Here is a 25,662-nt window from a genome sequence, read left to right on the forward strand (position 1 = left end):
CTTCTTTGAAAATAGCTAATATAAAGAGACAGCTATGGGCCATTTATAAATGCACTTCCAGAAACCAAATTCAGAGGGTTTACTAAATAACAGGGGTCTGGTCAATAGATATTTTAAATGCATTTATTCTGTCGGGAGGCAAACTTTCTTTAAAATAGCTCTGTTGTCAATAGACTATTTGTTCCTTGATGTACAGCTTACAAATACATGGATTTATGGGACTTGCTAATGTGTTTGGGTTTTGAAATTAGTGCTAAATTTGCACTCTATAATATATCGCCTAGTCATTTTTGACAAACTCAGTTTTAATCTTATTAAGTGGTATCTTATGTGATTTTGTGTAGAACTCCCTAAGCTAATTCTGTCCTACTTGGTTTTTGCATGAGAAAAACAAATTCCTGAGAGAACTGTTCACCAAAGAGGGTGTGTGTATGAAATACTCCTTTTAGATGAGGAGGGCCCAGAAGATGCCTGGTAATAAATAGCTTCTAGAGTTAGTTAATCATCAGAGCTGGGAAGGCATCTGACCCCAAAATTATATGCCATCTTTTGTGCATGTCAATTCCAAAAACCTTACTGTAGCTTAGTAAGGATTGGAAGTATTTGGGAAATTCCAGCTTTCCTCTCGCTCTCTTGGTTAGGGTGATTTGGAATTGCAGTCTTTGTCACTAACCCTTTGCTGAGATTCTTTCCCCCAAAAGTCTGCTGAATCTATAGGCCCCACAGAAAACCTAGTAATGATCCTGACCATCACTTATCGAGCGTCAGAGTCAGTTCTAGGTGCTTGAAAAGCAACATCTCATTCAATCTTTACAGTGATTTATGAGGTTGATATTTGTATTTTTTTGATTAGGAAGACAAAACTCAGATTGGTTCAGATTATACAAGATCTTGGTCAAGATTATACAGCCAGGAGGTGACAGGAAGAACTGGCAGTGAGGTTTGCCTGCCCGGGAGCCTGTACTGTTTCTAATCCACTGTGCTGCCTCCTCGCTGCCACCCTGCGTGTTTATGCAGAGAGGCGGTAACTGCTGGACTTCGTGTCTGTGGGGCAGAAAATGCTGGGGAGCTGGGTCCTTCCTATTTTATCACGTCAGTCTGGGAAACCTGAGTGTTTGCAGCCATTTCTGCTCTCTTTTTTGCCACTTTCAGCTGTTAGCTTTAGTCGGTGACAGAGCAGAATGTGGCCCTGATATTTGGGAGAGTTTTGGGGATCCAGTGGCCTATTGTGCCCAGAGGAGAGACTTTCTTTAACTTGTTCTAAATAAACATATTCCACAGCCGAGGTGTGTTGGTAGAAACATATTTCTGGGAGGCAGGTGATCCAAGTGTTGATGGTCAAAAACATGAAATAGAGATAAGCCCCAGACAATTGCAATTACGTTTAGGATATTTTGTTCAAAGTAGAAGCTTTCTGTCATGCAGAATCACCCTCCTCCCTTCCTCCATAAGCTCAAAAGGTTTTGGTTCAATAATCCTTTATGTGTAATCTTCAGTATTTGAGCAAAAGTTATTACTGGCTTCCTTGCCCATGAAGTCGACGTCGTTAGGCCCACCAGAGAATCGGCGGGTCAGGCCCACCAGAGAATCGGCGGGTCATCGTGGGCTTCTAGATGGCGCTTCCCTGGGCTGGAAATCCTCCTGAGAGACCCCGCCCCTGACCCGAAGCCAAAATGCTTGTCGGGTAAGCAGGAAAATGTAGATTTCAATACGCTTTTCTTGCTTTCAGCTGCTTGTGGCTCTGAGCTCACTAATGCCCCCAGGAAGCCTCCCTCAAAGCCTTGACTGAAACACTGCTTGTTAAGCTGCTGGCGTGGCTCAGGTGACTGAGGAGGCTTACTGAACATGCTACTGAATGGCTGTAAGAACAAAGTTTTATTATTTTTGCGGTAAAAATTCCACCTCTATGATATTCAAACATATTAAGTAGTATCCCTATTTACTTAACATATGCCATGCACCATGACAGGTCTTGAGGATTGGAAAAAAAATACCGAGGTCTTGCTTTCAAAGATCTAAAGTCTAATGAAGAAGACCAGTCTCTGAATGTCAAAAACACTGATCTAAAAGATGTCATGAGAAAAGTAAAATCGTTTTCAGAAGGGCTTGGGGAGGGGAGCTGTCTGGCCCTTTAGAAAGACAAGCCCACTGAACTCCTAAGTGCTGTAGTCGCTGACAGAGCGGAGTGTCTCGGGGGGATGTGTCATCATCCTGCAGGTTTCTCACAGAGGCCATAGTGTGGAGCACATCCTGGGGGTTGTGGTGAGGCCAGCCAGGAAGTTCAAACAAATGCATAATTCAAGACCAATGTTTTAAAGAGGCAGCATTAGCCACAGGGCCAGAGCTCGATGCTCGAGTGCCTAAGCCTGCATTTCAGCAGCCCTGCCGCTGTCTTGGGCACCACCCCCCCAAGATTGGCTGTTATATACAGAGCCAAACCAACAAGTGTTTGTGTGATTTCTCTAAAATGGAGAGAATTGAACCCTTCTGAGTATTTGTCAACTTGGTGCACTATAGCTTCTTAGATACCGTTTCTTCAGGCTTCTATCTGTTCTTTACAACTTTAGTACAGTGACTTTTTCTGTCTACGGGACAGTGAAAAGGGCTTCCAGGGAAGTGAACCCCCAGTAATTCTCTAGTGAGACAGATGTAGAGCTTTATAAAGACAGCCAAAAGCAGTTTGTAAAGGTTCTTATTTCCATTTTCTTCTTTTCTTCCCCCATGAAAATAAGGTAGAGTTTAAAAATTTATATATATATAAATACATACACACAAGCACACAGATAAATACATAAACACATATACACACACTGCTGTAGACAGTGTCCTTCCCCAAATTCATATGTTAAATTCTAACACCCAAGGTGATGGAGTTTGGAGATGGCATCCTTGGGAGGTGCTTAGATCATAAATATGGAGCCCTCATGAATGGAATTAGTGCCCTTACAAAAGAGCCCCCACAGAGCTCTCTGCTCCCTTCCACCACATGAGGACAGTGAGAACGCAGCCATCTGTGAACCAGGCAGCAAACTCTCACCAGACACTGACTCTGCTGCTGTCTTGATGTTGGACTTCACAGCCTCCAGAATTGCAAATCATAAATTTCTGTTACTTATAAGCTACCTAGCCTATGACATTCTGTTATAGCAGCCCTGATGGACAAAGGCACACCCACAGATCCACAAAGAAGACCATTACACACATAGACACACACACAACTTAAAATCACACATATGATATACAGCACTCTCACACACACATGCATGTAAAACATGTAGAAACATGTAAACACACATATACTTTCACATGAACATATACTGTTTCCTTCGAAGAAACATTCACTCAGTGACAGTGGCTTCATTTTCTGTTTACAGATATTCTCTTTGGTTTCTGTCCTTGTAGGAAGCCAGGCTGAAAGCGTTTAACAGCTACAGATTTTATCCTGATAACTATGTTTGGTGACATAGATTCTCAGACAGGGAGACAGAGAGAGGTATTAGAGGAAAAAGGTCTTTAAGCAAATTATGGTTTTTCCCCAAATAAGTACTTGTCTAGTGCCACATTTCTAGGCTCAAAGTGGATTAGTGGGACAAGCTCTCAACTAAGAGGTCAGGGCTTGAGTTCTAATTCTGACTTCGTCACTAACTGGGAGGGCAAAGCACTTACCTTCTCTGAACCTCAGATCCTTTACATGTAAAATGAGGGACTGGATAGAAGATCTTCAAGATTTTAGCTTTTAAATTGCATGCATGTCTCTTTCCCAATGATGGTAGAAATTCAAAGCAGAATGGGATAGGAATAGCACGTGGATAAGATCTAAATCCGCACCTGTCTTGAGGATGATGAGGTCAGTGCCATCCCAAAACAAGAGAATCTCTTTACTTTTTCACTGCTTTGCTCAACACTCATGTAAGATGTATCTATCAATCACTGGTTTATTCGTATGGCACCTCTTATCATGAAATCTCAGCCCTTGAACAACATAATTGGTCTAATTGGGGTTTTCCGACTGCAAAAACAGATGCTTCCTCTGCCTGTTTCTTGTCTGAGCTCTTCGTGATTTTGATGGTGAAAGGGATTAACCCAATGCTCTGTGAAAGGAGATTGCAAGATCTCTTGAGCAGAGAGAAGTTTTTACATTCTGCCTGTTCGGTAATTACAGGGTGTTTCATTAACACTGTGGGCAATTCATGCCTCTTTCACCTTTGGCTGCCCTTGCTGTGCCGCTGAAGGAAGAAATGTTGGTCTTTCTTTGCCAGGTAAGGGGCAAAGAAAGGGGTAGCTCCAATACCTCCCTGGAGTCTCATGGGGATTAGGTCCATACCCGCTGCCCTGGTAACCAGGAGTCCCGTGCTTACCTCTGTCCTCATCTCCGGTCATTCCCATAGATCCTTGTACTCCCATTAGCAGTGGCATTTATCAGATTGTATTGAAATTGCCTGTTTACTTCTACCCCTTGTACAGAATTTTAAAAACCTTGAGTGTTTGTCTTATTTCTTATTGTAGACTCAGTGACTTGCCTATACTAGGTACTCACTAAATATTTCCTGAAAGAATTAATGATGAGTTTATCTGGATGAAAGCTGGGATCAATGGAGGGCATTTTTTTTGTAGCCTGGAGATTTGGTTTCAGTGTTCTTGCTAGGGTGTCTCCAGCAGCTCCATGGACGTAGCTGGCACCAGAGAGCTGCCAGTCTCTTGTGGCAGGCCTCAGGAATGCCGTTGTTGGCCAGCATGGTCTATTTTATGATGTTAAATTGAAACACCCTGAATAGCCAGGGATTTCTGCAGTGGAGACAAGCTGTGAGAGCTGTCCCACTCCCAGTGTAGACAGAGTCCCTCTTACCTGTAATGCAGGGGAGAAGTAAACGTGGGTGTCCATTTATCTTGGGTCAGGATGAGAGGTGGCCCCAGCCACTAGCCTGCTAGACTGAGAGTCTAACGTTCCTTCCAGCTAACCCTAAAGCAAACTGCGCCTCTGAGGTCCTCTGTGTCCTTTTAGAGGCTTGTTCTCAAGTCACTTGAACTCTGAGAGAACCAGGTCAGAGAAGGGGACTCGAGATCAAACAAAAGATAGCATGCATTTTTTTTAAAAAGAGGGAGAGATTAAAACTTGCCTTTTATGCGGATGGTCAGCATCATAGTTGCTTGTGGCAAAAAAAGGCCTAACAAATCACTTAGAGCTTTTAGCAATTTAAAGCATTTGTTAAAATCCCTATTACATGCTCAATTCTGTTACAAAATTGTGGGGGAAATAAATACCATGTACAGCCCCTCCTGTCTGTAAGTGGAAGGAGCAAGCAGAAGTCTCTGAGTGCTTCCATTATGCCAGGCGTTTCAACATATGCTTCAGTCTCTTCACAACAACCATGATCTAGGAATATATTCCTTCATGCCTTCGTGGGAGGGGCGATCTAGTGTCCTCAGTGTTCTCAACACACTGCATTGCCTCACCCATGAAGGCCTGAAGGAGTAAACCCAGGAGACACCTAGAGTCCGTTCCCGTCAGCACTTGAGCAAGTGCCAAAGTTTCAGATTAAAAGGGCAACCGGATCTTGAGAAGGAGGGATCTCTTAGCAGAGAGAGGAGAGTGCCTGGGCCTTAGAGATTGAATACACAGTTGGGAGGAGGGCACCCTATAAAGGGCAGGCTCCCCAAAAGCCAAGACATGGACATGGGAAGGAACGTAGGGAAGGGTGGGGAAATTCCATCTTTGGTGGGATGGAGTCCAGGTGAGTGAATTTGTTAAGGAAGGGGCTAAACTATGGTAACAAAGAGATATACAAAAACAGTGGCTTAAATCAAATAGAAGTTTGTTTCTCTTCCACATGATAGCATAGATGTGTCTGGGTTTCTAGAAAGCACAGTTGGCTGTGTTCCAAGTTGTCTTCCAGGGACACAGGCCTCTTTCATCTTGGTGCTCCACCATCTCTGAGGGTGTCGTCCCTGTGTGCAAGGTCACAGCTGGCTTCCCGTGACTCCCACCAGCCAGGGGGAAGAGGAGGGAAAACAGTCTTCCATCATGATGAGGTATGAAGTTCATCTGAATCACACGACACCATCAGATTTAAGATGTACAGCCATGCTGGGCTACAAGGAGGGCCACTAATGTAGCCTTTAACTGGGTGTGTGGCAGGATCTGCAGCTGAGAGAAAGAAGAGGAGATGGTTAGCCATCTTCTGCCACCATGAGATAAGTGAGGTGAGAAGAAAAACTGTGAAAGGCCTTAATACCTTATTGGAGAGCTTGTAGTCTTTCTAAGGACATTGAGGAATCATGTTTTAGACCTTTTCAGCCAGTAAGGGAGTGGCTAGCTTTAGCTGTCTGGTGAGTACAATGGGCAGAACCTGGTAGAGACCATATTTTACTGTCTTAAACACCCGACTCTTTTTCTTAAATTTAGCATCTGCTTCAGGAACACATTGTTGCAAGTTTGGACTTCTTACCAAGTCGTGTGTGTGTGTGTGTGTGTGTGTGTGTGTGTGTGTGTGTGTGTGTGTGTGTGGCTGTCCATATGCAATATTTAAAATGGAGGGGTTCAGGACATGGCGGTTTAATAGACAGGCTTTTAACACCCACTTTGCCTCTGTTAAAAGGTTATATCCAAGAAGAGAACTTGAAACGTGAAAAAAAATGAGTTGAGTGATTTTGTTGGAATACCAAACACTATAGCTCTTTTTCTTCTTGCCTCTTCATGTTAGAATATCTATAAACATTTTTCAAACAATTAAATAAATTACTCTCCAGCTCACACTGATGATATGATAAGAAATTAGGGGAAGAAAAACTGTTACTCAATAGCTGTTCCAGCTTTGGTTTGAAAAGAAATGAAGACCGTCTTTCCTATGGCAGCCAGTGGTGTGGTTACCGCATGGCGTAAGGGGCCAAGCATGCACCTGAGACGGATGCTGTGAGCTGCCATGTGAGGATGACTCTGGTCCTAAGGCCTCCACTGTGACAGGCAGGTTGGAGTTATGGTCAGCAGAGTGGGCTCTAGAGTCACATGTCCAGGTTTAAGCCCATTTAAAACCTAGCTGGTGTACTTTGGCCAAGTCACTAGCTTCCCTTGGCCTCAGTCACCTCATCTGTGAAATGGTGTAATGCCACCTTACACAGTTGCTGAGAGGAGTCAGTGATTAATACCAATAATGTGCTCAGAGCAGTGTCTACCATATAGAAGTGCTCAGTAAATGAACCAGGTTTTGAAAATTCCAAAGCCCAGGTTTTTCCCACTTCACCATGATGCCTCATTAAGAACTGAGGACTCGGAGATCACAGTAGGCTCCTGGGCACAGCATGAGAGGGTGGGCAAGCATGCTACTTTCCCCAATGGAAAGAAAAAGGTCACTAATGCCTGCTGAGAGGCCAGGGAAAGGGGAGGAGGATGGAACAATCAGAACATCAAGTGTCCCAGAAGCAAGAAACCATAACTTCCTTTGTAAATGATTAATTAGGAAAACATGTTAACCACTTGTAGTCAGGGACTACATCTTATTTATTTTTAAATCTGTAGTGCTTGACTCCTAGTGGGAGCTCAGTAAATGTTGGAGTGTGCTAGCCCGTTCCTTGTTCACTAATTTGTTCAATCGTTCAGTAAATATATATTAAGTTCCTGTTTTGGACTAGGCATTGCTCTATGAGTTTGCTGTCAGCAGTGGAGAAAGTAGACAGGGCAGATCCCTCCGTCCTGGTGGAGTCCTCATTTCCTCTGGGTGGTGAGCCTGTGCTGGCCCCCAATGCTCACTTCTTTCCCTCTGTACTCCCACCCAATTTTGTTAAATAAACTAGTCTACAACTCCTGATATCTTTATTTTTTCAAAATTTGTCATCAATGATTTACTCAGACATGTGTTCCCAACAATGGTTTTAGGATCTCCTTGGCAAGTTGTGTAATTTAGAGGAAGAACTTTTTTCTTGTTGTCAGAAGACCTCCTGGGTTTGAATCTTTGCTCTGTTATGAGTTGGGAGGATTTGGGTATCTTCTGAGGTTCTAATTCCTTTGTTGCAAAAGGAAGAAAGTTTATTTTGCAGGAGCTTGTCTAGAACTTACGTGGTCCTAAGAATCAGATGGGAATTTATAAATATCCAAATCCTGAATCTCAATCCAGACTAACCTAAGAATCCCCCTCTTTATTACAGCAGCTCAAAGTAGAGAGCCTTGCATCAATGTTACTCTATTAGTAGTTTCATGTTTCTCCTTTGCATTTGTTTTCCCACATTTTATACATATGATTTTAGAACCTGAGCTTTCCATGTCTTCTCAGATACAAAGGGCAGCAGGAATCACGAGGCAAACTACAAAAACAATTCAATCCATTTCACTCAGTTTAATTAATTCATCAAATCATGCTGCCTCCCCTTAAGCCTCAGCCCCGGAAGACGGCTTGTTTACTGCCTTGTTATTCTTAGAGAGGGGTATGAACCAGAAGCATGAGCATTACCGGGGGGCTTATTAGAAATGTGGGGTCTCAGAAGCCACTTCAGACTTTCTGACAGAATCTGCAGCTTCATGAGTTCCCCATATGACTGAGAAGCACTGGTCTGCTGAATACTTCTGAGTCAAAATACTGTTCAGGTATGTGGTTCTTTTTAAATTATGGTAATAATTAGTGAATTGAAACTCACTTCTGACTCAGGACTGCACACTATTTAATTGATAATCTGCCTTAATGCTGTTGTAATGACATCACAGAATTGGTGGCATTTATGAGCTGGAAAGTAAATTCTGTATGTGTTGAAAAATTAGATAGATATAAATTTTTCATGACAGTTTAATAGGGGCTTTAAAATTTTAACATGTGTAAGTCATCTTATGCTTTTTCAATATCTTTTCCTGAGTAGTGGGATCAGAAAAGAAATTTGGTCTCTGTTTTTTTGTTTCTTTTTTCAATGTGGACTTAAAAGTGATCGATTTACAAAAAGTGATTAATTTACAAAAGTGATCAATTTACAAAATGATGAGGAGGAGGTGACACTGATAGTCTGGGCCTGGACTGGTCCTCTAAGCCAACTTGGCAAATAAACATAAATGGTTTCCTAGGTTTTTGTTTTTTTAAAACTTACTGCCATTTAAAAGGTGTGAGGCAATTTAATACATACAGACAACCTGCTAAGCAGCTGTAGAAAAGGGAGGCTTGAATTATATATGTCTGTGTGAGTGGACAAGATATGCTTTTCAAGATGAATGAGTTACTCTTTACATTCCTAACCTGATTAAATGAGGCTTAATTTTAAACAACACTGTCTCCTTTCCTTTCTTCCTCAAAATGTGCCTCCTTCTCCCTCCCTTCAGGATAGATTTGCAGGGGTGATCTAGGATGCTGCCTGTCTAAAGCCATAACTGCTCTTTTTTTATAAGAGGAAGAGTATCCCTTTCTTAATTCCTTGTTTTTATTGCTGTCAGGTGGGAGGATTGCCGAGGAAGTGAGTTAGCATTCCTTGCCCCTTCCCAGGAGGTGCTTCCACTTTTGATTGAGATGTTCTTGAGGATCCGTGTTAGTGGCACCCTTGCATCCTCCTGTCCTTCTTGCTTTTGACAAAGCCTCTCCTGGCCCCTGTTGCTCACACTCCTGGCCAATCCCAGTCAGATGGGTGCCACTGCCTGTCCTTCAGCTACTTCTGTCTCCTTTGCAAACCCATCGTCTTCTTCCACTTTACAGGGTTTTGTTATGTTCCCTCTTGGTCAGCATTTCACGAAGTTTGTCTGCTGGATTTTAATAGGTATTCTGCCTCCTCTTGACCCCTGAAAACATTAACTGGTCAGAAAAGAGTGCAAAATGCTATTTAAACAGAATTAAATATGGTTCTATTTGTTGGTTTAACCACAGGCCAACTTAAAACCTTGAATGTGCTGCCAGGCAGGGGTTGGGTTGTGTAAAGTCTCATTCCCACATTTCTGTCCTGGTAGAACCCTCTTGGGAAGTGCCTAGCAAGGCCAGTGTTCAGTGAAATGTACTTTCTCATCTCTTCCTTGGTATCTCCTACATGCCTCTCTATATCCCAACCTGATGAGCCCATGCACTACAAATTAGTACCTCAGTCTCATCGCAGATTCACCACCAACTTGAATAGCTAACTTGCTAACTTCTACTGATCACTGACCTTTACTGCCAAGCCTTTAGCATGTGTTTTCTCAGAAGAGCTCCCTTGCCTCTTCAGTGTCTGTGAAATTAAGTTCAAACACCTTCCTCTGATACTCAAGACCATTTGTGTTCTTGGACCAACCACTTTGCGACCACTCTCTCCCTGTCCCCCCGCCTCCTCCGTCCCCAGCATTCAGTACCCTCCACCATGTTTGGTTTCTCTTTATAGTCTTAACACCTCCTAACACATGATACCATTTACCTGTTTATCTTGTTTATTGTCTCTCTTCCCTCAACTAGGATTTAAGTTCCATGAGACTGGGGTGTTTGTTTTGTTCTTGTTGTATCCCAAGCACTGGCCACAGTGTCTAGTAAGTAGTAGGTGCTCAGTAAATGTTTCACATCTAGGTCAAATGAGTGACTTGGTATTCTCAGTTTTATCTCCTGCCTTTGCTCAGTGTTGACTCTACTCTTCCCTTACGTGTGTTCACTCCTTTTTAGCCCTTTGTCTTTATCTTGTCATCATCTCTCTATACCCTTCAGAGTCTACCTCCCTAAGAAGTACTTCCTCCAGAAAGTCTTTTCTAATTCAAAGGGTCCTTCTCTTTGAAATGTTGTTTGTACCTGTCATATCAGTAAATTCATTCTGCCTTTTAGTCAAATTACTTTTATGCTGAAAAACAGTCATGGGGTATTCACATTTGCCTCATGCATCACTGTGGAACATGCTCATTAAATTTATAAATGAATGCAAGAAACCCAACATGTGTTCCAGCAGGGAAGGCCCATGAACCCCCTCAGGCTGCACAAAGTGGGCTGCAGCGCTGGGCTGCGCGCATCCGTGTCCTCCCTGAGCTCTGGAGATGAATGCTCCATGTCTTCAAGAGGTTGTTCATGGGAATTTCTATTTCTCCAACGTTCCCGTTTTCCTAAAAGGCATTTCTTTGATATGTAACAAAGCTCGGGTTGCAAAAATCTCAACTGCTCATCACGGTAGGAGGGAATGAGCTAAGAATTCAGAGACAGAAGGGTTGTGAGGGGCTCAAGGAGTTTCTTTTCTTTTTGGGTTTCATTTTCACATTTCATTCCTTTTTCCCCCTTTTGGGCAAACAGAATTCCTACTTGAGGGCCAATCTGTTTAAACTCCCTCCCACCCCCCAGTATCTTTATTTCTCTCTCTCTCTGATATTTGCTTTCTCTTTGTTACTCCCTCAGACAGAATTCAGACACTCCCACAATGTATAAACAAATGCTGGGAAATTGCAACGCTCTTTTTTGCAAAGTACATTTTCTCCAGCAGCCCTAGGCCCCATGTGTGTTTTAAGGATGTTGATTCTGGCTTTCCACTGAGCCACAGGAAAGTGTGTCATTCTTTCTCTTCCACGGCATGGCTCTTGTCCCCAGGGGGCTCAGTGGCAGCCAAGCCCTAACTTGTGTTCTCTCATAAGCCCTCCCTAATCCTCCAGGCCCCTTCTAATACAGCTTTTCCATTTTTTCATATACTACTGCCTTAAATTTATTCTGTTCCAAGGTGAGGATTAGCCAAATGAATGAACATATGTATTTATTTGAGAGATAGGATGGCAAAGGCCTGGAACCAGGCAGACTCACCCTCACATTCTCCCACTTGCTAGTTGCGAAACTATAGTCAATTTCCTTTTCTAAGCCTGGGTTTTTTTGTGGAATGGGTATAACAATGCCTGTGTCAGTAGTGTGGCAAAAATGAGATCAGACAATTCATGTAAAGTTTGGAGCCCAGTGTGTGGCACCTGTGATCCCTCTGCCCGGTGGAGCTCTCTACTTGCCTGGCCCCTGGTGTGTGGGGTCCCTGGGCCGAAGCTTTCTCATCTTTGTGTGCCTAGCACATAATGGTCAAATCCTATGTGTTTCAAAGACACACATGCGGGATTTCACCTTCACAAGTCATTCAACTAGGTAAGGTGAGGAGCGGGTCACGGTTGCCTCAGTCTGCCACATCCACGCATCTGGAAGAAACGGCTCATATGTGAAGGTCACCCTGCAGCCCAGTGGGAAGGACTACATCCTTGTGAGTCTGGCATTTCCTGTTAGTCTGTAAGCAAAGGAGGGTCTTTCGGATTGTTTGGTGTGTTGGGTGACATCTCGGTGACGTGGTAAGCTTATTAGTGCAGGGCCCTCCCTAGGGCATGAGCGACCTGGCCTGTGTTTTCCAGCAGCCATGTCCAGCGCTGCTTGGAGAATGGGCTTCTGCAGTGGACACACATTTTCAGATGGCTCTGCCTCTTCCACAGGGTGAGGAGACCGGCTCATTATCTCTAGATCTTCCAGCACCGAAGACCACATTTCAGTCCCCATTCAAGAGCCTCTGTGTGCTCCCCTGAGAGAGCTTCGCCAGGCACCACCCTGGTGGGCTGGCTTTTACCTGGACTGCTTGGGCGTGAAAGGCACAATTCTTTCAAGTTGAGCTCAACTTTCCCCTGGCACCTTTTCTCTGTTGTTGCTCGTGAGTGAACCTTTCCTGAAAGGCGTCGCGTAGGCCGGCAGCGCTGAGTCAGAGTGGCTCTTCTTTCCGTGACGGGGTCTCTGAGTGGGGAGGTTTCATCTCTCAGTCTAGGCACACTTGCTCCTTCCTAATTGCCTTTTTCTTTTTGGTCATTCACATCTCCGGTCCTGGAATTTCCTTGCAGTTTCAGCATATTCTCCCCTCATCACATCTTTTCTCCTGTGAGCTAAGATTATCTGGGGATAGTGCCAATTTCTCGGAACCTGCCCCGGAAAGCGTGGCCGCTTGACGGCCCAGTGGACTGCCGGTGGGCATGGCCTGCACAGAGCAGGACTGGGAAACCCAACCGGGTGTGTGAGTACAGAGATGGGTAAACGTGTACGCTCACCGCTCGTGTCCCACCTCGGTTTCATCTGGATGATGATGATTACACCGCCTCGGACTGGGTGCGAAGCTTTCTCCAGAGCTTCTCCAATGGTGGGCTGAATGTCCAGCAGGCTGGGGACCAGAAGGGACTCTTCCGCAGATCGTGGCTGCTGGCGAGCCTGTTTCTGCTGAGCCAGGGGCTGTCTGGGTCCCCGTAGAGCTGGGCCTTTTTGCACCTTTGGTGTTTGCTGGGCTGTAGCCCTGACATTTTGACCACTTGGGCACTGAAGAGGAGTGGTCAGACCTTGACTCTTCAGCTACAACCCCCACTCCTGCTTCCGACCTGGTATTTCTGGCATGTGAGCCACTTGCTGAGCATGCAGTAACACATGGAGAGGTGGGCCCCATCGCAGAGGGAGCAGGGAGCTGAGGAAGCGGGACCATGGTCCTAAGTTCTGATGTGCAGGGGAGAATCATTGCTCTCTGCCTTTGTTGGTGGTGACCACTAGGAATCAGAAGGAGCCATCAGGACTCCCTTGAGATGTTAGGGGAAAGATATGAAAGCCAAATGGTGTCACTTTTAAAAGTTTGCATTCAGGACAGCCTTGGAGAAAATTGGCCACTTCCTACATCTGAAGGAAGGGTTAACCGTTTTAGGACAGGCCATTGAAAAAGACTTAGTTCCTGATAGGAAGGCGTATGACCCCTGACCTAGTTTGGATTGCCACAGAAGCAGAACCCAAGACAAGGACGAAGGCACATAGTTTATATGGGACATAATCCCAGAAAACCCTGGGGAGGGAGTGGGAATGAGCAGGGGAGGAAGTCGTCAAAGGGGGCATTGTCAAACTAGGGATTCCTGTGGACGACTGGGACTCAATCCCACTGGGGAAGTCTGGGATATAGTGTAACACGGTCTGTGCTGAGCAGTGAAGGACCTGCCGCCAGAGAACCTAAAGTACAGAAATTAGGGGCTGGCATTTGGAGGTCAGGCTGTGAGTGCTGAAATAATAAAGGCTGAGAGAATGTGGTGGACTGTCGGCAACCCTGCTATGTGTGTTATCCCGTATTCACCTTCACGTGATCCTAGACCTTTTCTTGACAGGGGTTGCATCCAAAACTCAGAGAGACAGCTGAGCCCAAGGTCGCAGAGCCAGTTCTTGTGATTTAAGGTCACAGAAATCCAGGTATACTGACTCTTACTCTAATGCTCTTTCTACTTGGTTACTCAAGGCAGAAATTTAAATTTGTAATGATTTATGAGGCATACTGCACCTGATGAATAGAACAATATTTCCCTTCCCACTATGGAATCGTTAGTCTTTTTCTGAGTGAAAAATTGTCAAAGGGATTAAATCTTCTTTGAGAACCAGAGAAAGAACAAAAAATGGCTGAGTATGTAAATAAAGTCTCCCAGGAAGATCATATTTTTGAAGGGATTTATTATTCATGTCTTTTTGTCATGGTCATGTCTTAAGTGTTTACCTGGGCTTCTAGCTTTTTGTTTTTCCAAGGACACAGTTGATCCATTCTAGGAGAACCCGACAGCCATCACCACCGTAACAATCGGCTCATTTCTGCCCAGGTTATTTAAGATGTGGAGGAACTATTTATCACAGAAAAGCAACTTCCAAGCAGGTCCTGCCAGGTGTGATGAGACACATGACTTGCGGAGCACCTTGGGCTGAAAGGTCAAGGTTGTCCATACAGCACTGTGCTAGCAAGGATGAGATTCTGAAATGCCCACACACGGTTGGTAATGCCGAGAGCGAAGCACCTGTGTGATTCACAAAGCTGAGACTGAGGCTTCAACCAGCCTGCGCATGGAGAACACGGGCTGAGTTTGCTGACCCGGGCCTCTGGCAGAAACCAGAAACATTTAGATTGGAAATAAAATACCTGGGTATGACTCTGACCTCATGCAAGTGGGTAGAGATATACATAACAAATTATTGTGAACTTTGGGCAGAGCTTTCCAGTCATGGATTAGCCAAATATCATGTCCACTGGAAAAGTGGAGAAAAGGTCTGGAGATTCCATCAACACTTTCCCTAATTCTTGGTTGCATTTTGGTGGTCAAATTATGTCCTCATTTTCTTATATATCTGAAGCCAAAAGTTTTAAGTCCTATTATGTGGTCATTCATCAACTTTTGAGAAAGGAGTTTTCATATTGGAAATGCTTGTCTTTCTTTAGAATTCCCAGAAGAGAATTGCTGGGTCTTAAGGTGTGCACATTTAAAAAATGTTGGATGCATCTAGTCTCCAGAAATGGGGAAACAATTTTTATACTCTCTGTTATAGTGGCTTCTGGTGTCTCTTCCCTTAGATCTTCACTAATGGATGTGTCATTCTTTTTCATTTTGCCAATCTGATAGGTGGAAAATTATCCAGCATCATTGCTTTCATTTGCATTCCTTTGAATCCTATTGTGGATAATTTTTCCTGTAGGCATTCCCTATTTGCATGTCATGTGAAGTTGTCTGTACAGTGAAGGACACTGCCTCCTTCCCTGCCTTTCCTTTTTTGCTACCAGAATAATCTCAGCTAAGCAGAGCACTCCATTTCCTGCACCCCCAGGCCCCTGTCTATCCATGGGCTGGCTGGAGAATACCTGTGCGCCCCTGGGGAGACACACCACCTGCTAGAGCAGCTCCCAGCTCAGGGCCTCACCTGCCTCTGCATGCAGATTAGACCAAATGTGTGCATCCAGCCAGCTAGCTCCTTTGGGGGCGGGGATTTCAGGGTGGCATATTTCTCATTCACTTCAATCCCACAAAACATGGGATGAGTCCAGAGAACAGGGTCCACTTCTAGTTTCCTCAAGTCAGGCCTTTCTGTGTTTTGCTGGTGGTATAGCTTGTTCTGTGTTGTAACTTTTAAGCAAAAACTCTTATTTTGTTTAAGAGAATAAACATGGCTTTCTTTGAGCAGCTTCTTGTTGCCTTCAGATGAGGTGACCTAGATGGGGACAGCAATATTCTGTATCAGGGCATTGACTCTGAGTGCTTTTGCTTCCCATTTTGCTTCAGTTTGATATGATACTCTGGGCTGCTGGGTTTAGAGAAAGATCTGTTAAAATCAGGAAATCTTCCCCTTTTGACGTTTGTCCAGGTGGGCCCTTGGAAATGGGCAACATTTTCAGGTGGATGTGTTCTCTTAGACCTTTGCTACTGGCGCAAGGAGTTGGCTTGGTGTTTGTAGGTGGCGAGGAGACGTCAGCTCTGCGCTTGCCGTTAGGGCAGCGTTTGCAGTGTTGAGGATGAGCTATAAACTCGTGCAGATGCCAATCAGGAGTGAAGTAGTCAAACGTGGCCATGTCCACCTGAAAATGGAACTCTTCATTTCTCCCAGGAATTTTCTTGTGGTGCGGGTGGACAGTTCTCTTGGAACAACACCAAGATTATGGAAAGGGGAAAACAGAGAGCAGAAACCAACTTCATGAGCTGAACCTGCGGTGATCAGTTAGGCTCGGCTTTATACCCTTTGTGCAGGGCCCTTTCTCACCCACTAGAGGGCACTCTCGTCACTCTTAAAGCAATAGTACCCAGGAAAAACTGGTTTCTTAAGTCCCCAGAAGCACACTGCGTTTAAGATGGTACTTTGTCTCTCAGCTTCCACTCTCAAGGTGTGTTTTGAACAAAACAACACCCAGCCAGGCGTGGGGAAGATTAGTGTCTGTAAACTCCTATTGTAAATTAAGCACAGTCCCTGCTTATTTATGTTTCATTAATGAAATGTAATTGTAACCCTGGGCTTTTTATACTCACAGGAGCAACATCCACCTTTGAAGTGCAGTGCATCCAGTCTGCTCTTCTCCTTTGCCCAGTAGTTGGTTTAAATGTGACTCTAGCACGCTTGTGTTGAGGTCAAGAGGGTGAGGACTTAATTTTCTTTGTCAATCCTCTTTATTTTGGGGAGAGCTGCAGAGTGCATATGATTGGGGTGGGTCAACCTAACAGGAGATTTTTTCATTTAGAGAGGATTTAAGACTTCAAGCAAGGGAATTAATTACAAGTCATATTTCATTCACTCTTCACAGAGTGGTACCATTAACAAAACCACCATTCTGATTTCTGGGGTTTCTAGGTCATCTGGCAGTTGTTCTTGGGGGTCAGTTCCTTGACCCTGGTCAGGAGTTCCTTTCAATTGCAAAGCATTTCTTTATTGAAATCTTTACATTTCCACCTGTTGTAGGGGAGCTGCATCTGGGAGGTCTCTCCCTGCCCACTAGGTGAAACCTCAACCTGGACAGGGGAGGGTTCTTGACTCTGATTGAGAAAGAATTCTTGAACAGCTCAGACAGCGTAGGTAAGGAAGGAATTCATTACGGTGAGAGTAGTAGTGAGTGGCAGCAGCCATGCAGGCAGCAGAGTGCAAGGAAGAACAGAGGGAGGAAAGGGAAGCTCATTGAACTCCTGCTCAGCATAGAGCAGATCCCTTGCCAACTCCTGAAGCCAGGGTCACCTGGAGTCCGGTGTCTGCTTGAATCTGCATGGCATGGGAACTAAGCCCCTACCACCCCAGGATTTGGGGGAGCTGCAGAGCACTGGATGGAATGAGATTATGTTCTGAGAACTTCCCAAAGGCAAAGAAAGGAGATTGTGAAGCAGTCTAGTAAAGAGCATATTGTACAACTGCAGTCTCATCCAGGTCACACAGGCAGCAGGAACTTGCAAGCCCAAATCAGAGATCTTAGTAGCCGTTCCCTAGTTGTCTGAAGTAGAACAGAAAGAGTGAAGACTTGTGCTCAAGTATAGAAAATTGAATAAAACGGTGAAGTAACAACGATGCTTACTATTGGGAAAGGGGTCTTTTACTAACCTCCCAAGAAGTTTGGAAGAGCACAGAGACAAAACACAGTAAGTTGAGAAGCAAGAAGTCTTTATTTAAGGCAAAGTACACACTTGAAGAAAGGGGAGTGCAGGTGATGTCAGAGACTAGGCACACTTAAAGGCTTAGGATTCTGTCCTTTAAGGAATTTAGGGATGGGGAGGGGCCATAGGCTTGAGATGTTGCCTCATGATGTCTGTCTCCGGTGAGAGACATTATGTCATTATCCGTAGTCCATCCTCTGGATATTCTGTAATATAAATTTAACACAAGGAATTTCTTGATCCTGTTCTTCTGCAAGATTGTGGTTACCCTCAAGCAGTGGGGACATATCATTTAGGACTATTTACCCTGCCTTAAGATAGGGTAAGTTATTGGCTGATTACCATAAAATATCTTAAGAATCTTACCTCCTGACTCCCTGGTTTTTTAAAATGGAAATTTAGCCTTAAGGTGGAGTCCCTCCTGTTCTTACTATATTATTTAAATCTTGGTATTTTTCATTGTAAGCAGGAAAAATTAACCATGTCCCATGTCCCGCTCTACCTCACACCAACTTCTTTTGGGGTCAGTTTTGGAGGATGTGTGAGGTGACCTGCCATTTATTTATGGAAGAAGGGGACCAGACCACCTCCTCCCTAGAAAGTCACCAGTGCCATCCACCGCTGGCAGTGCTGTTTGACAGTAGAGCAGGATTTGGGAGTGGTTGTTGCTTGGTGACCAGTACAATGACTGCTTATTTTCTGGGCCTGGGAACCTAAATTTGTATAGGAAAAACATAAGCAACTCACTTGGCAAATCTTTTCTCCCCCTGGTTCTGTGAATACTACTACCACCATCATTACTGGCTAATAATTATATGACATTACTGTGTTTCAAGTGTGGTTAATTTTTGTTTAATAAACTTTATGTTTTAGAACAGTTCTGGATTTACAGAAAAACTGAAAACAGTACTGGGAATTCCCATATGCCTTACAGCCAGTTTTCCCCATTAACATCTTAAGTATGGTACATTTGTTATAGTTAGTGAACCAATATTGATACATTATTATTAACTGAAGTTCATAATTTTTTCAGATTTCTTTAGTTTTGACCCAATGTCCTTTTTCTATTCTAGGATCCCATCCAGGATCCCAAATTATATTAGTTGTTATGTCTCCTTAAGATCCTCTTGGCAATGCAGTTTCTCACGTCCCTTGTTTTGGATGACATTAACAGTTTTGAGGAGCACTGGTTAGATAGTCTGTAGAATTTTCCCTTATGGTAATTTATCTGAGGTTTTCTTATGATTAGAATGGGGTTATGGACTTTGGGGAGGAAGACAATAGAGATAAAGTATTATTCTCATCACATCATATCAGGAAGACATACTGTCAATGTGACAGCTGATGCTCACCTTCATCACCTAGCTGAAGTAATGTTTGGCACATTTCTTCCCTGTAAGTTTACGTCCCCCTGTATGCATACTGTGCTCTTGGGAGAAGGTGACTGTGCAGCCCACAGTTAAGAAGCATGTGCTCTAACTCCTGGGGGGTAAAGTGTCTACACAAATCCCTTCTAATTCTGCACAGGAAATTTGTCCCATTTCACCCATATGTTTATTTATTCACTTATTTATTGATACTAGTATGGATCCAGGAAGATGTATTTTATACTTTGGGTTATAATAAAATACACCTTTATTTATTTTTTTGTTCAAATTGTTCCAGCTTTGGCCACTGGGAGTTCTTTCATATGGCTCTTGTGTTCCTTTGACATACCTCTGTCATTGTGAGTGGTTTTCATTGTCTTTCAGTGCTTTCTTATTTTTTGTCACTGTGAGGTTCTCCAGGCTCATCTTGTACATCTTCTGACCTAATCCTAAGATCAGTCATTTCTCCATGGAGCTCTGTTTCTTATTTGGAGGAGGGTATTAAAGACCAAGATCTGGGCAGTTCATGTACTTGTTGCTATGGGGTGCTATTGTTTATAGGCCCTCTCAGCTGACAAAGCAAGTAAACATATGAATGGATACTAATCTATAACCATATCTGTATGTAATCATCTGTATCTGCTAAACATGGATACTGCTCTCCAGCTCTGATTCATTACCACATGGCTCATTCTAGCTTCCTCCCCTTGTTTATCAGTAATTTCCTGCTCCAACTCTGATAGACTTATCTCCCATCATCTGCTATGCATTTACTTAGTTGTTCAGTTTCAGCACATATGAGTAGCAATATCAGAATGTTTAACCCATACTCTTACGGAAAATAGCATTGTCAGCTAGAGTACAGTGCTTCTGTACAGTTTCTTTTGCCTTTAGTTTTACAGACTGCTCATTTCCAAAGTTGTGTATGTAGTACATTTTGTTTTTTTCTCCACTCCCTTTAAAGAGGTTGTTTTATACATGTGTAATACAGTTAGATTGTTTTGTCACATTCTGCGTTTCATCCTGGGAGTCTCCTGACCTTCTAAGTGATATTTTTTTCAAGTTTACGTGTTTTAAGGTTTACCCTTTGTGCGGTAAATGTCAGTGTTTCTTGACAGATACATGTGTCATTATATCTACTACTACAGTGTCATACAGAGTAACTGCACCATCCTAAAAATTCTCTGTTCTTCACCTATTACCTATTTAACTCTCCTCCAGTCCCTAGCAACCACTGACATTTTAACTATCTCTATAGCTTTGCCTTTTCCAGAATGTCATATAACTGGAATAATACATTGTGTAGCCTTTTCAGATTGCCTTCTTTCACTTAGTTATATGCATTTAAGACTTATTTATGTCTTTGTATGCCTTGATAGCTCACTTCCTTTTGTTACTGAATAACACTCCACTGTGGATATACTCCAGTTTGTCCATTCACCTATTAAGGATATCTTGGTTGCCTCCAACCTAGTGAGATTGTGATTATGAATAAAATTTCCCAGTGATTATGAATAAAACTGCTATAATATTTGCATGTAGGTTTTCTGTGGACGTAGTTCTGAAATCAATTGAGTAAATACCTAGGAGTACAGTTGCTGGATTGTATGCAAAGACTATATTTAGCTTTGCAAGAAATTGCCGAACTGTTCTCCAAATTGGCTTTACCATTTTGCATTCCTACTAGCAAAGAATGAGAGTTCCCACTGCTGTTTCCTCATCAGCAGTTGTCATTGTCAATTCTTCTGGGATTTTAGCCATTTTAATAGGTCTGCTGTGGTATCTCGTTGTTGTATTTTGTAATTGGCTAATTACCAATGATGTTGAACATTTTTCATATTCTTATTTGCTATGTTTCTTATAGAAACAATATATTGTTTTCTATATATTCTTTGGTGAAATTTCTGCTCATATTTTTTTGTCCACTTTTAATTGGGCTTGCTTTTTTTTTTTCTTATGATTGAGGTTTATGATTTCTTTGGATGCAAGTCCTTTGTCAGATAAGAGTTTGCAAATACCTGTAAACTTCTGTGGCTTATCTTTTCACTCAGTCTCTTTTGCAGAGGAAAAGTTTTTAATTTTAATAAAGTCCAATCCAGGTCATGCTTTTGTTACTGTCTCTGAAAACTCATCTCTAGACCCAAAGTAATCTAGATATTTTTTCTCTTTTGTTTTCTTCTAAAAGTTTTATAGTTTTACATTTTACATTTAGGTCTATGATCTACTTTGAGTTAATTTTTATAAAAGGTGTACAGTCTGTGTTCAGCTTAAATTTTTTTTTTTTGGTCGTATGGACATCTAGTTGTTCCAGTACAGTTTGTTGGAAAATATCCTTTCTCCATTAAATTGTCTTTGCACCTAGGTCAAAGGTCATGACTATATTTTTGTGGATATATTTCTGGGCTCTCTATGCTGTTCCATCGATCTATGTGTCTGTCTTTGCCACCATGCTGTTTTGATTAATGTAGCTTTATTGTAAGTTTTGAAATCAGTCAGTGTGATTCATCCAACTTTGTTGTTCTTCAATATTGCATTTGCTAGTCTAGGTCTTTTGCTCCAGGCATGGTTTTAAGTCCTTTATATATAATAACTCATTTAATCCTCAGGTAGCCCACAAAGAGGTCCAAAGTAGTTAAGCAACCTGTTTAAAGTCCCTTAGCTAGTAAGTGGAGGAGGCAGGATTCAAGTCTTGGCAGTGTAGCTGTAGAAGCTGGCTCATAATCACACAGCAGATGGCCTTTGAAGATAATGAAAAAGGAATCCTTGTTTATTTTTGACAACTTAGTGGAAATATTCATGAAAAGATTTCCTGGACCTGTTTTATTGGAAAATAGGGTAGTGGGGAGTTTTATAATTTTGCTTTAATATCAGAGACTTGGGTGACCACTTGGCTATAAGCCATAGGACCTTGGTAAAGCAGGAGTTCTAAAATAAGAGTCTTTACCTGTAAAGTGGGAGCATGCTAGACCCCTTAGACTCCTTTATGGTGTCTTTCTAGCTTATTAAACAATTTTCCTTTCTCAGCAATGACTGGGGGGAGTGGTCTGTGCAGTATGTTCTGCTCCCCAGCCACAGCATCTAATGGGGTTAGGCTAACTAACTGCTCTAACCTAGAAATTTCAGACCCAGAGAGAAGGGGCCCTTGGTGTTGAGACACCTTTATGCCCTTGGTCTGGAGTGCCGGTGCATCAGTGCCTTCTGCTGTAGTTTCCACATTTGCTCCTGATACCAGCTCAGCCTGGGCTGGATGTGTAGGGATTGATTAGTTCTTTAAGCAACTCTAGTAGCTTAAAAGAAAGTCCACTCCTCACTTCTTTTTAAAAAACTTAAGCCAGGCAGAATAAGCCCCGCTTACCTGCAGGTACCTTAATTAGTGCAGGGCTAATAGCAGCTACCATACTGCTTATAAGGATTAAATAAGCACTGTACCTGCCAGTGAGTAAGCACCTGGTGATTAGTTGCTTTTACTATTATCTAATAACAGCTCTTGATATTTACTTACTGCTTCATAATGTAAAACTATACACTCCTGTGTTGTCTGCTTATATTCTTTAACAGTCCAGTAGAAATTATGTCCACATTTTGTGGATGAGGAAATAGGGTGACATTTAGTAGTTTGCCCGAAGTCAGGAAGCTGGCAGATGGCTGAGTCCAGAACCTGCCGAGGCCCTTTGCTGGCAGGTGCAGAGTTCTCACCGCTGTTTCAGGTGCCCGTGCAGTTTAAGCAGGGATGGGTAATGATGGAGAGGGGAGGGACTTTCTCTTCCCACTTTCAGGGAATAAGAGCGGAGGTAGGAAAGCATGGACACTCTCCAAAGGACAGAGAGGAGAACAATCTGAGTTGAAGGTGGTGGCTCTTTCTGTAGTCATGGTGAGTTAGGCTGGGGAATTTAGGCCTGGAGTTCTTTTCTGAACTGCCTTCTGAGCATGGGCAGCACCCGGAGTCACCTGTTTTTGGCTTCACCTATCTATATCCTTCTGCATCCATGTATTAAACAATCATTTTGTTTAGTGCCTTTCACGTGCCACTGTGCTAGGGACAGAGATGGAAAGATAAATTAAAGGTCTACCTGTTTAAAGCTTACATTATGTTGGAGAAAATAGATGTGAAAACCATTAAGAATAATATAATATCAGAGAGATGAAAATAAAGGTTTTAGGAACAAAACCCTCCGGAGGAAGTATTGGTATTCGCATTTTACAGATGGGGAAGCTGAGACACAGAAATGTTAAATAACGCCCAAGGTCATACAAATAGTAGTTGTAGAGTCAAGTTCTGGAACCTTGCCTGTTAATTATGGCACTAAACTACCTCCTGAAATGGGACTGAATGCATAGTTCTTGCTGGGACAGTTGGTGAGACTTTCAGAGGAAGTATTATATGAACTTGCTATTAAAGGGTGACTAGGAGTTTGTAGGTGGATAGAAGGGGAGGAGTATTCCAAGGAAACAATGTGAGTTAAAGCACAGGTGGGTGAAAGTGTATAATTTATTCTGGGAATGACTAATAATCCCAGGGATGGAGGAGTGGCAGAGAATGGTTGATGATTAAATTCCAAATATTAATGCTATTGCAGTAGACACTGGGAACTTTCAGAGGAGTTTAAGCAGAAGGGTGTCTGGATATGTTTTGAGAAGATTCCTGTAGCAGCAGTGTGGAGGCTGACTTTGGTGTGTGTCAGAATAGTCTGAAGCCAGGAAACCTGCCAGAAGGCTCTATAGTAGTTTAGGTGACACCGTGCATCAGTTTCTGAGTAAGACTGCCTGTGCCTCCTTTTGGTGGGTTGGGAGTGTTATACTTCACAGAGTGAAGAAAGAGGTGTCACAGGTTCATTAGAGTCCTGTTGGGAAACACCCACATTGTTATTAGTTTCTAACAGGGCTCCACAGAGTAGCCAGTCTGTGAAATGTTTATTACCATTTGGGCCAAGAGAAGGGGCTTGCACCACAGTGCAAATCAATATACTTTTTCCTTCACTGAGAAAATCGTGGCACGCATGTGCATGCCCACACAAAATCAACTGAAGCAAATAGTGTTTAGTGGCAAAGTTGATATGTATGTCTAGTGCAAACTCATATCTCTTAGTGGCCTGATAATAGTTTGTGGACCTTTACCAGTCCACAACCATAATTAGAGTAGCATTGCTACATATTCAATTTATTTTATTTGCTATATGTAGGTTATATACTTTAAACATCTTTTTCTCTGGCCAAACCTTGTATGCAGAAAGCATGATTTCAGCATTTTAAGTTTTCACTCTACAGGTAAGCCACTTATGTCAAGGATTCCTCTTTGACTTTTCATGGTGGAACTTTATGTGACTATTTAGTGTTTATTAATAATTGATAATCATTTGGGGTTGGTGGCCTCTTCCTACTCTCCTGTATTGTCAAGAGCTAGTTGCCTCTCAGACCTCGGGTTCTCTTCAATCTCCAATGCTTGGCTCACGATTCCTTCTCCAAGGTTCTGAAGCCATAGAGCACTGGAGAGGAAATGGAGGTAATGATTTCTCTTATCACTTGAGTGGAAAGTGTAAACCGAATCACCACTTAGCAATGTGGTTATTAAAGAGATTACAACATCGGTAAAGTGTCTGAACTGACATACCTTAAAGATTCTTTGCAACCCTGAGGTATTTTGATTTAACCAAGGTCACAGAGCTAGTGAACATCAGATTAAGGGCAGCACCTAGGTCTCCTGACCCTCTATCACACAGCAACCCTGCTTGCTTCCTTGCCCTGTCCCCTCAGCCCTTCACCGAGAGCTCCAGAACAAATGACAGGTTCCCTAAAGATGGAACAGATGTGGTGGGTCTTCATTTAATGATGAGACCTTTAGAAGTTTTTCTCTCTGCTAATGACCACAGCAGAAAAACACTTTACATACGGTATTGAGATCTAAACTTACATAGCAGATGGACTGACACTGATGTCCTAGTGAGCGTGTTGGGAAGGTAATTCCCAATCTCCTGAGGAAAGAGGTGTCAAGTGCAGTTTTATTGAGCTGATTCATAATTTGACTCTTTCAACTCTGGCTTGCTATAGCAAGGAGCCACATAATTTGCCTTGAAGGACCACCCTTGATTTGGGAACAGTCTGTACAAATGCCAGTTTCACATAGTGCCTAATGCTGAGTCTGAATTTCTGTTGGTCTCCTTTTTCTAAATGCGATTTAATTACAGCAGTGCCATTAGTATTTCAGTTAAATACTATCAGGCTTTCATCAGAAAACATTTGCTCAAGATCCAAGTTGTTCAGAAAAAGTTTTTGGAAATTGACAATTGCCAAAGGTCAGTTGGCCAATGTCAATCACCAAAGATAAAAAGCATATAGGTTGCTTCCATATATTGGCTACTGTAAAAATGATGCAATAACTATGGGGATGCATGTATCTTTGCAAATTAATGATTATATTTCCTTCAGGTAAATACCTGAAAGTGGAATTACTGTGTTGTATGGTATTTCTATTTCTATTTTATTTTATTTTAT

At 42.8% G+C, this 25,662-nt stretch overlaps 1 protein-coding gene across 6 annotated transcripts in view; it reads left to right on the top strand.

Moving 5' to 3' along the window:
• Window positions 1-25,662, top strand: part of ST6GALNAC3 (ST6 N-acetylgalactosaminide alpha-2,6-sialyltransferase 3) — a 614,818-nt gene that overhangs the window by 57,473 nt on the left and 531,683 nt on the right. Inside the window, exon 1 of one of the 6 annotated variants that reach the window (XM_073234154.1) lies at window positions 7,883-8,575. The exons of the other annotated variants lie outside the window; for them this stretch is intronic. The gene's annotated coding sequence lies outside the window, so the exon portion shown is untranslated. Of the gene's footprint in view, window positions 1-7,882; window positions 8,576-25,662 lie in introns of those variants that run through there. 6 annotated transcript variants of the gene reach the window in all.

This window comes from Manis javanica, chromosome 4 (assembly GCF_040802235.1).
Source record: "Manis javanica isolate MJ-LG chromosome 4, MJ_LKY, whole genome shotgun sequence".
Classification (NCBI taxonomy): Eukaryota; Metazoa; Chordata; class Mammalia; order Pholidota; family Manidae; genus Manis; species Manis javanica.